Source organism: Lathyrus oleraceus, chromosome 5 (assembly GCF_024323335.1).
Source record: "Lathyrus oleraceus cultivar Zhongwan6 chromosome 5, CAAS_Psat_ZW6_1.0, whole genome shotgun sequence".
Taxonomy (NCBI): domain Eukaryota; kingdom Viridiplantae; phylum Streptophyta; class Magnoliopsida; order Fabales; family Fabaceae; genus Lathyrus; species Lathyrus oleraceus.
The window spans coordinates 577,781,697-577,793,453 of NC_066583.1; the positions used below are offsets into that span (position 1 = coordinate 577,781,697).

At 37.5% G+C, this 11,757-nt stretch overlaps 1 pseudogene; it reads left to right on the forward strand.

Moving 5' to 3' along the window:
• The first annotated feature begins 202 nt into the window (after positions 1 to 202).
• On the forward strand, positions 203 to 302 carry LOC127089593 (uncharacterized; annotated as a pseudogene).
• The last annotated feature ends 11,455 nt before the right edge of the window (positions 303 to 11,757 follow it).

The window sequence follows — 11,757 nt, forward strand, 5'->3', positions numbered from 1 at the left end:
CATGCCAGTTTTCGGTTGAGGTTTTTCCACTGTTGTTCGTTCGGTTCCCCACTGATAGTGGTTTTGGGCCATGCTCTCGATAAGCTGGTAAGCATCAGCATAAGGTTTGTTCATTAGTGCACCACCTGCAGCGGCGTCTATTGTCAACCTTGTATTGTATAAGAGACCATTATAAAATGTGTGAATTACTAACCAGTCTTCCAAACCGTGGTGTGGGCAAAGTCTCATCATGTCTTTGTATCTTTCCCATGCTTCGAAAAGAGACTCGTTGTCTTTCTGTTTAAATCCGTTTATCTGGGCTCTTAACATAGCTGTTTTGCTTGGCGGAAAATATCGGGCAAGAAAAACTTTCTTCAACTCGTTCCATGTGGTGACTGAGTTGGAAGGAAGAGATTGAAGCCATCTTCTAGCGCTATCTCTTAATGAGAAAGGAAAAAGACGAAGTCGAATTGCCTCTGAAGTGACACCATTAGCTTTAACAGTATCAGCATATTGAACAAATACGGATAAATGAAGGTTTGGATCTTCGGTAAGATTTCCAGAGAATTGGTTCTGTTGCACAGCCTGCAACAGTGAAGGTTTAAGTTCAAAGTTGTTTGCTTCGATTGCGGGCGGAGCAATACTTGAATGCGGTTCATCTTGCGATGGAGCGGCGTAATCTCTAAGAGCACGAGCTGGTTCTGCCATCTCGGTTAAAGAAGGAAAAATGTTTTTGATATCAGGAAGGTTTATAGGAGGGAGATTGTTTTCAGCACGATATTCCCGAATTCGTCGTAAGACTCGGAGATATAGTTCGATATCGTTGATTCGTAAATAGAGCGGTTCGCCTTGAGAGCGAGTGCGTGGCATACAAATCAACGAAAGAAAGAATAGAAGGAAAAAGAAACCTTAGTCTCTACAGCGTAACGGAAGAGTTACGATATCGATTGAATAAAAGTCCCCGGCAACGGCGCCAAAAACTTGATCGCTCGACTGTGTGAGTCGAGAATGGGATACAAACTGCAAGTGCACAGTTCTATCGCGTAGTTTTAAAAGATATCGATCCCACAGGGACTTATGAATCGATGTACCGTTATCTAAGGTTACTACGTAAATCTAAGGTGAAAATGTTTGATTGTTTGGGGAAGGGAGCTAAGAGCTAAACTAATATCTAGATTAAATATCAATAAAACGGATATCGGTATGTAGTTCGTCAAAACTAGGGAATCAATTCCTTGTCGGTCTCTCGGTTTTAAAATAAATCGTTTCGACTAACTTTATTGGTTAAAGGTTTTATCTCAAACTCTCGCTCTGTTGAAGAAACCATGATCTTATGTTAATGTTGCTGTCACTTATAATTAAGTCAAAAATCATATTTTGAAAACAATAAAGTTGCAGAAACTCTTTTTAAGAAAATACTGACCGTTTTAAACACCCTTATCTCAAACTTTCGCTCTGTTGACTTAGGTTATACAATTAAATCTAAATTCTTAACTCTCGTCCTCACATTCAATCTTTAAAAATACTTTTTGGAAAAAGGTCAGAATTTAATTAATTCTAAAACTTGCTCTCGCCCTGAGATAGATTTAATGACTAACTTACACTGTCCAGTTAAAACCTCAAACTCTCGCTCTGTTGGTTTCAACTTCTTTATGTCTTTTACTTTTGTAAAAAATCTTGTTATTAAACCTGTAAGTTAAGACCATAAAAAGATTGATTCTAATTTTAAGTTTGAATAGACCGACTTAGTTTTGATCCCTCTTTCTGCTTACTTTACATACCGATACCTAGGCAAATTAGCCAGACATGCTAAATAAATAAGAATCTATATCATGCATAAACAGACTCATTCCAGGCATGCAATGTAAATAAACAGTAGAATAAAGCATAAAAATTAAATAACAATTAAAGAACCTGAATGCGTAATACAATGGTCTTGAACACTCCACCACAAGCCGGTAGGATTTGTTCTTCGATTCTTCAATTAAACAGTAAATTAAATCAAGGAAATAAAAAAAACTCGAAAATAACGTAAGGTTAAATCCGGTATAAAGTTGCCCAGTAGTTTCCGGTGTAGAAACTACTACGCGAAAAATATCTAAAAGCTAAGAACGGGGAAAATAAATTGCAAGGGAAAAAGAAAACAAAACTTGCAAAATAAAATAAATAAAGTGAACGATGCTGGAAAGGAAGAAAAATAGGCAAAGGCGTGAAAAAATAAATTTGGCAGAGCTTCCGCAAGACTGAGCGTGCAAAAACTGTGTGTCTGGAAGTTCCCAATTTGCTGCTATTTATAAGCTGCTGGTGTAACCACTTTTCAAGGGTTTCCGCGTGCATGGTAGTAGGCTTCCGAGGGTTAAGCGTGAGTGGAAGTGGGCTTCAACGTGGTCAGTTGAGTTCCTTGCGCCAAAAATATAGAGGACTGGTGTGACGTTCGTCACACCATGTGTGACGTCCGTCACAAGGCTGCTTCGCGTGACGCTCGTCACGCGTCCTGTGACGTCCGTCACAGGCACAGCATTGGTGACTTGTGCGCTTTGGGCTGGGCTTTGGCCTTTGGTTCCTTTTCTCTCCTTTTTGTTGCTTTTTACCCCTCCTTTTCTTCCCTTTTTCACTTTTGCTTCAAAATGGGTACCTGATATAAATAGAAAAGAAATACTGCATAATATCTGATAAAATGGGATAAATTAGCGTAAATGATAAAATAATTTAATTGAATTAAGTCTTAAAAAGCGATATAATTTCGTGTTATCAGTACCATCCAACCTTCTAAGAGTCTTCTTATCTTTGTTTGATGCCCCAGGTGAGTACTTTTGTCTTTGAATAAAGAATTTAATATCATGATACCATGGTTTGTCATCAATTATCTCTTCTGCAACAAACACATGAGCAGGTCTCTCAAAGCGCATAACATTTATTGTGGGCACATCATTCCACTAATTCACAATAATCATGGAGGATAAAGTTTCCAAAGTGTCTGCTATTTGATTCTCCTCACGAGGTATATGATGAAATTCAATTTGGTTGAAGAAATTTGAAAGCCTCCTTGCATAATATTTGTAAGGAATCAAACCAGGATGACGGATTTACCGTTCTCCTTTGATCTGATTAATCACCAAAGTTGAATCTCCATATACATCCATAATTTTGATTCTAAAGTCAATAGCATCTTCAAGACCTATAATGCACGCATCATACTCTATGAAATTGTTCGTACAAGTGAATGTCAATCTTGCGGTAAATTGAATATGAGAACCTTGAGGAGTGACAATGACTTCCCCAATTCCATTTCCATAAGCATTAACGGCTCCGTCAAATATCAAGCCCCAACGGGATTTTGGATCTGGCCCTTCACTTGGCAACATTTCATCATAATCTTTCGCTTTCAAGTACATAACATCTCCATCAGGGATGTCAAACTAAATGGATTAATAGTCGTCAATTGGATGGTGAGCTAAATGGTCAACCAAGATACTTCCTTTTATTGCCTTCTAGGTATGGTACTCAATATTGTATTGTGACAACAACATCTGCCAATAGGCAATTCTTCTAGTTAAAGCATGCTTTTCAAAGATGTCCTTGATTGGATCCATTTTAGAGATCAACCAATTGTAAGACCCCAATTTTGACCCTAAGATCCCTCATGTAATTTCATCATAAGCACTAGCATTGGGATCACACCTTGGCATCCTCCTTACCCCACCTTCATTGGGTTTGTTTTGGGAGAGATCACCAAGAACTTTGTGATTATACCATACTTGTATTTTATCATTTTACTAACCAAAATATCAAAAATATGTCTTTGCATTTGTCTAACTCTTTTGTAGGAAGGGTGTGATTCCATTGAGTCATCAAGTTCACATCTAGGGTTTAAGACCCTCATGAACAAAGAGAATAACCAAGAATTTATTCAATAATGGTCATGAACATCATATATGAGTCCCAAAGTTCTCTAAATGTTATATTGATCAAGTTTTCTTCAAGAGTTTGAGGGTGATTTGCCTTGGAAACCCTAGTTTGACTAGGTATCTTGAATAACTTCTCCAACAAGCTATCTCACCAATTGATCAAATTTCTCAAGGGACACTTAAAAATTCATCATCTTATGCATATATGATCTACCATGAGCCAAGAAAGTCAAAAGGATTGGAAGTTAGCAAGTTGGTTGATGGTGGTTGGCCAGATGGATTTATCTTATCAAAACTGGGTCTCCCTAGACCCTATCTCCTATAATTTTCACCATATGAAAATTATTCTAAGAGAAAACTTACTCTAAATTACATTACAAACAACTTTCATGTTGATACCTAGAGCTAGTTTTGCATGTAAAATCATTTTCTATGTTGAAACATTATAGGTCATTTTGTCTAAACCCTAATTTGAAAGTCAACTTCCCAAGGCCATAACTTGCTCAATTATTATGAGATGAAAGATTTCCAAGTTGCAAAATCAAATTAAATGTGTCTAATTCAACTTTTATGTTTTAAGTGGAAGCTAATTCAACTTTTTTGAGAATGTGATACGAGGTTACATTATAGGTCACTTTTGACTTATACCATTGACCAAGTGATTTTTCCAAACTTCAAAAATGCATAACTCTATCATTTTAAATCCAAATGACATGAAATTTGTTACCATTTTGAAGGAATTTGAAATAGATACAACTTTGATGAAGACACCTTTCTCATTTGAAGCTCATACAAAAAGTTAAGCAAGGTGGAATATTAAGACATATGGCTTGACACTTAGAAAAATTTTGATATGTCAAAAATTTCCAAACTTCCACCTCAAATTTTACCAAGTTCCAAGCTCCAAATCAAAAAGTGTTGAACATGAAATTTGTTCCTCTTGATTTCACCTTTCCAAATTGGTTAAATTCATTCATTTTGGACAAGGAATGCATAGGCTGCGCATGGCATGAACATGGTGTCATCACTTGGCAAGGATCAAACTTCAAATCCAAATGCACACTTGCCTTGCAATCCAAGATGAATTCATAGTATCTAACATTCATATATGGACTTATTGCAATGTTTTTATGGTCCTATGCACGCCCATGCACCCATGCATCATTAATGACCAAATTTGGAAAGTGATTTCAAGTGTGCAAATATCAATGGTTTCAGCTATAAATAGAGCCTCATATGCTCAGCAATGAACACACATTCATGCCAGATTTGATCCCCCATCTCGAACTCTCACTTTGCAAAGGATAAACTTGAGAAATTCATTTGAATTTGAGGTTGAATTTCCACTGTTTTGAAATTCAAATTTCCATGAATCCACACCCCTGTAAGCATCCAATCCTTCTTCTGCAAGCAAGTGGAGTGAGGTCAAGCACAAGCAAGATCAAGATCAGTTGAATTCAGACCTCCATTGAAGGTATTTTCCAGAAATTTTGATCTCTTCGATTCTCTCAAATTCTTGCTCAATTCTATTGATTCTTTGGTTGTCTGAAGTCCTACCAATGTAGGCAAGAAGATTGAGTTGCTTTGAGGCCAAATCGAAGCAACTCAGTTCATGTACCTCAAATTTCAACTCCATGTATCTCTCAATATACTTGGAGCTAGAGTGAATTGAGGTCAGATTCGAGCTCAGGGCCATTTTTACTTTGAAATCATGTCCTTGTTTTTAATTTTTGTGATGGTTTATGGTGGACCAGTCCGGCGAGGTCCACCGGAGAAGAAGAACGGAGCTACAACTCCGGCGATGTGTTGGCATCTCTCACAGCCACAGGATCCATCTTATTTGATTTAATCACGATCGTCCCTTTTAAATACCAATGTTATGGCGCGCTGACTCATGTCCACCGTGGATAGCGCGTTTTTGGCCACTTGATCTACCACCTCAATTAATGAGGCAGATCAAGTGGTCCACGTATTTTCTGATATTTTAATTTTCATTTTAATTGCATTATTTTCAATAATTCATATTAAATTCAATATTGATCCAAAAAATATGGGACTTTCACAAAAAAAATTCAAATATTTTTCTCTTTCATATTCTCAATTAAAATTATTTTTTGGATCATTATTAATGTTTTTCATGAATTAATTGATTTTGCATTTGTTTTTATTTGTTTAAAAATATTTTTAAATGTCCAAAAATTATGAAATTTTTCTCCAAGGTCCTTTGACCTTGTTCGACCTATGATAAATCTCATGGCCATTTCTTTGGTGTTTTGATGAAATTTTAGGAATTGGACAAACCATATTTAATTTAAATGCACTATTTTAGTATTTTAATTTGAATAAAATGCCAAATTAATTTGTTTGACCAATTGTGATGACTTGTTTATGTTTGACTCTTATTGTTGGGCCTTGGTCAAGGTTGATTTGACTTTGTCAAATTTATATCATTGGATTTAGGGGATTGATGGAATGTACATTCCATCTCCCAAAATGAATGGATGATATTAATTTGGTAAAATTCCTTCTTTGACCAATTTCTGTTTTGATCCATTCCCCTCCCACTTCATCTTATTCCCCTTCTTCATTCATTCATTCCATTGGGCCTATGACATCTCAAAGTCCTAATGCTAGTTGATTCAAAAATTGACATGAGTATGGATGAGATTAGGCCACACCTTTTGCATATTCTTTTTGTGTGTGGTATGTTCCATGAGCATAGTCCATTATATTATGTCTCTAACATGCATTAACACCAAAATTCTATTGCCCGGCCTCAAATAGTTGTGACTTCTACATAAGTCCAATTACGATTGCTTAACATAGCGCTAAATTTGTGACATAAAAGGCATAAACATTCTAGTTAGTGAGATTGTAAGTATCCCCTCTTTCATGGTATTATGTGGAAACTTGGCCTTCTTTCCTTCCTTTGGAAGATGTTTTGGCTCAAGGATTCATGCTTGTGATAAGTGGGTTGAGTGTTCTCCAAAGAATATCTTGAAATGAAAAGGAAAAGATAAAAATACTACCTTCTAACCAATTAACTACTAATTTTTAATTTCAAGCTTTTACTTTAATGTAATTTAATTTTAGCACTCTATTTCATTTTCCATTGTTCATATCATTCTAATTGTTTATGTTAATGCAATTTTCACTTTGTCCATTTGGACCATATTGTGTGATATATTTTGTTTGTGTATACTTTGCTTTTTTGTGTGGTCTTTGACCATTGATGTACATAATAATAACAAAAACCCTTAAAAAATTTGAGTGGACTGTTGGCTTGATCTTGGACAAATGAACTTAGAATTTAGGCAACCTTCCTAAGCTAAAGGACTTGGCCAATTCCAACTTGCTGAGAAATCAAGTGCTTGCAATTTGAACTTCATCTGACACATCTTTGAAGATATCCCTAAGTTCATCTACAACATGATAATTGTGAAGCTGTTATTTTGAACCTATGACTTGTGGAATTTATCTGTTACATGGGCTATTTTGAAGAAGATCATGGAATGGATAAGCTTGGATGTGGCCATCTTTATTTGATGCATTGCTCTTCAAGATAATATAATTGTGCATTTGTGTGTTGCTTGATTCTAAAATTCCAAGGGAATTCTGGGTTTCTATTGACATTCTTGTCTATTGGATTGCTACCCACTTGGTCAGATCTTTTCAACTCTTAACTTTTAATTTGGTACATAATATAGTCTCTTCATCTTCTCCCCATTTCTTTAATTTCAAAATCTCTCCCTCGATTTTTCAAAATCTTCTTTGTGTGAACTACTTTTGTTCTAAACTTTGACCACTTTTGCAAAAAGATAGAAACTTTGGCCTTATGCCATTGCATTTTCAAACTTCTTTTCTTAAATCAAACTTGTAAATAAACTTAACTATACTTGACTTAAACTTTCAAAGTGCCAAAAAGAACTAACTCATTCAAACCATTTTTAAGCCTTTGTGCCTTTCAAACTTAATTTTTGTTAAAAATAATGCATCCACTTTGAAATTTGTATCACGAACTACGAGGTTTTGATCCCTCATTTTTATGTTCGTACGTAGGCACAAGACCGAAGGTCTTGTCAAACACAAAAATATAATGAATGAATTCTTTTCTCATCCCTCCATTCTATTTGTTTGTAAACATCACTTTATACCAAGTACATATGCATACAAAAAGGGCTCCCTAGGAGTACCTAGGACACTTTGGATGCTAACACCTTCCCTCTGTGTAACCAACCCCTTACCTGTAATCTCGGACATTTTATTAGTTTTGATTTGAAAACATCTTACTTTTTGGGTTTTGTTCGTACTTTTTCCCTTTTCCCTTGGAAACAATAAAACGCGGTGGCGACTCTTGTTATTTGATCTCTAGCTTGTCAATAGCTTGATTATCATGAATTTCCCGCTACAGAAATTAAGTGGTGACTCTGCTGGGGAGTAGTATCCAGTGGGTTTAGCCTACTTTTTGTGTGAATATATTTGTATATATGTGATGTTTGTATATATGTATGTGTGATATAATATGCTTGTTGTGCTTGGTGATCTCTGAGTGGTGAGATAAGTTCTAACCCGAACTTGAGTGCAATTAATATAGGAGGATGGTATAGTCATGTTCGACTTGTGTGGAGTAGTCCTTAACAAGTTGGCTTTAGATCCATCTACTCAGTGGAGACTCCTTTGGATTTGGAAATGTCACACAAGTATTTTTGGTTAGGCATTGCTATTTCTAATTGGGTCCGAAAAGCTGAGGACCATAGAACATTTAACCCATCTTGGCCTATTTAGGACGTAGTGCGGAAACTGTTCAAGTGAAGATTTGATAACAATTGTTACGCGATACTACACTCAGACGAGTTTCTCTTGAGAATATTATGGGTCGATGAATCAGTCATCTTAACCTGTAATATCCGATAGAAGGCATTAAGACTCTGGGACCTTTTTAGAACATGATCCACAGGTTTTTATGCTTAGTTCACTCCTTTGGGATGGTTCTTACCTAGACTCCATGCTCGTGACTTGCAACAAACCCTTGATTCTTGGTTGATCCAATCAAGTCTTGTCAATATCAATGGAACTTGGGTGTTGATAAGGTGAAAGCCATAATCCACCAAAATGGATGATTGATCTTGACAATGACTTGATTCATCCATTGACCTTTGTTTGTCTTGTGTGTGATCCCTTATTTGTGATTGTTGCATTCATACATTCATGCACATCATAACATTCATCACACGAAAATTCAAGGAACTAAGGTGTCATTTGCAAATATTTTCAGACCATGGACTGTGGACGAAGGAACACTAAGAAGTACAGTTTCAGATGTCCCGACTTGAAAGAGTTAAGGAAGCTAGCATCTTTTGTATTAGATCCCTTGGACTTCAAACAACGTCATAGGAAGCTTTTGTTTATCTTGTCTGCTGATGTGGTTGAAGGACTTTTGAGTGTGCTAGTGCAGTTTTATAATCCTCTCTACCATTGTTTCACTTTCCCAGATTTTCAGCTTGTGCCTACATTGGAGGAGTATTCTCATCTTTTGGGGATACCTGTTTCTAATAGAGTGCCTTTTAGTGGATTGGAGGAGATTCCTCGATCTAGTATTATTGTTGAAGCTCTTCACTTAAAGAAGTCTGAGATAGAGGCTCATTGGGTGAAGAAAGGAGGATTATTTGGGTTGCCATCTGTTTTCCTCATCAAGGGAGCTACTACTTTTGCTCAAGCTGGTAGTGTGGACGGTTTTGAAGCTATATTTGTGTTGCTCATATATGGATTAGCTTTGTTCCCTAACATTGACGGTTTTATTAATGTTAACACCATTAGACTTTTCTTGATTGGGAATCCTCTGCCTACTTTGTTGGGTGATATGAATTTCTCTTTGCATCTAAGGAATTCTAAGGGTGGTGAAACGATTGTCTGTTGCATTCCTCTTCTGTACAAGTGGTTTATTTTGCACTTGCCTCAGACACCTGCTTTTGTGGAGAACAAACAACGTCTAAGGTGGTCTCAGAGACTTATGTCTCTCACGAATGATGATATAGTTTGGTATGATCCGTCTTTAAGCAGTTTGGAGACTATTGATAGTTGTGGTGAATTCTCTAATGTGCCTCTCATTGGTACACAAGGAGGAATTAACTACAACCCTGTTTTGGCTCGTCGTCAACTTGGGTTCCCCTTGAGAGACAAACCTAATAACATGTCGTTAGAAGGTATTTTCTATCAAGAGGGTAAAGATCCCCAACATTTGAAGCAGAAGATTATGCATGCTTGGCATACTGTGCATAGGAAAGGAAGATCCGAGCTTGGTCCACGCAATTGTGTAGCTTTGGAAGCTTACACTCTTTGGGTGAAGAAGAGAGCTATGGAGTTGATGATGCCTTATCCTTGTGAAAGAACTATGTTTATGGTTGTGGTTAAGCCATTAACTCTCCCTAACCAAGATGTAGAGGAGTTAGAAGACGCGCTCGCCAAGATGAAGCAAGAACAGGATATGTGGGAAGAGCGTTTCCGTGCTTTGAGAAAGAAGCATGAAGAATTGCAGGTTGAATCTAAGGACAAAGATGCACTTATCGAGCTACTTGAAGACCGAGTGGCGAAGAGACAGAGAGGGCCAGGGGTTTCATCTTCTAGCATGCCTCAGCCTTCCGTTGCATGGAAGAAGATTGTTGATCAGCTTGTCCTCGAGAAGACTCAGATGAAGGCTTCTTTTGAGACCGAGATCCGTCGCATTCGAAGGAAGTACGCGCCTTCAGCTGGATCTTCTGACATTGTTGTTAGGGATCCTTAGGATGACTAGTTACCTTTTCTCTTGTATCTTTTTCATTTCGTTTCTGAAATTGTACTCAGTGTAATCCTTCCAATTTACATAAATAAAAAGAGATTTTTGGTCATGCCAAATTATTACAATTGCCATTTAAATATTATATATTTGCAAATGATATAGTAAGTTCCTTGAAAATAAAAATAATCAACCATTGCATTTCATGCATCATTTGCATAAGCAGGTTTTCGCCAGATGTCTGATTGATGTTTCTTCTATGCTTTAGCCAAGCTGAATCACCGGTACAATACCCGAGCCAATCATCAGAAAATCATAGAACATTTGGAGTAAGAGAACAGAGAGCTGAAGGACGAGATCTCTCTCCTAACTTCCATGATGGAGTCAGTTCTTGCTGCTCAAAATCAAGCTTCTCCAACACCCGCAACTCCTCCCACGAGGACTGTTACTTCAGAGGTGACTACCTCTACCATGCCTGCTGCTACCGCCCACTTTGCGCCGAATATGCCTGCCGGATTCCCGTGGGGAATGCCGTCCAACTTTATGCCTGAAGGCTTTGCGCCTACATTTGCTTCCATGCCGGCATCTAGCCTAGTCATGTCCGTGCCACCTCCCGTTGTGCACACTTTGCCTCGCGTAGAGGATACCATCTATCATTCCGAGCCGTTTGAGGGTCCGGATGTTTATGAGAAGATGGACTAAATGAAAGATCAGTTTCTTGAGTTGCACAAGGAATTGAAGACGCTGAGAGGTAAAGATCTGTTTGGGAAGAGTGCTGTCGAGTTGCGTTTGGTGCCCAATGTCAAGATCCCTGTGAAGTTCAAAGTGCTTGACTTTGAAAAGTATAAGGGGAACTCTTATCCGCTCAATCATCTTGTGATGTATGCCCGCAAGATGTCTACTCAGATCGACAATGATCAATTGCTTATTCACTACTTCCAAGATAGTCTAACTGGTGCTGCACTCCGTTGGTACATGGGGTTGGATAGTACAAGCATTCATACTTTCAACGACTTGGGAGAGGCTTTTGTGAAGCAATACAAGTATAATATGGACATGGCACCGGATAGAGACCAGTTGAGGTCTATCTCTCAGAAG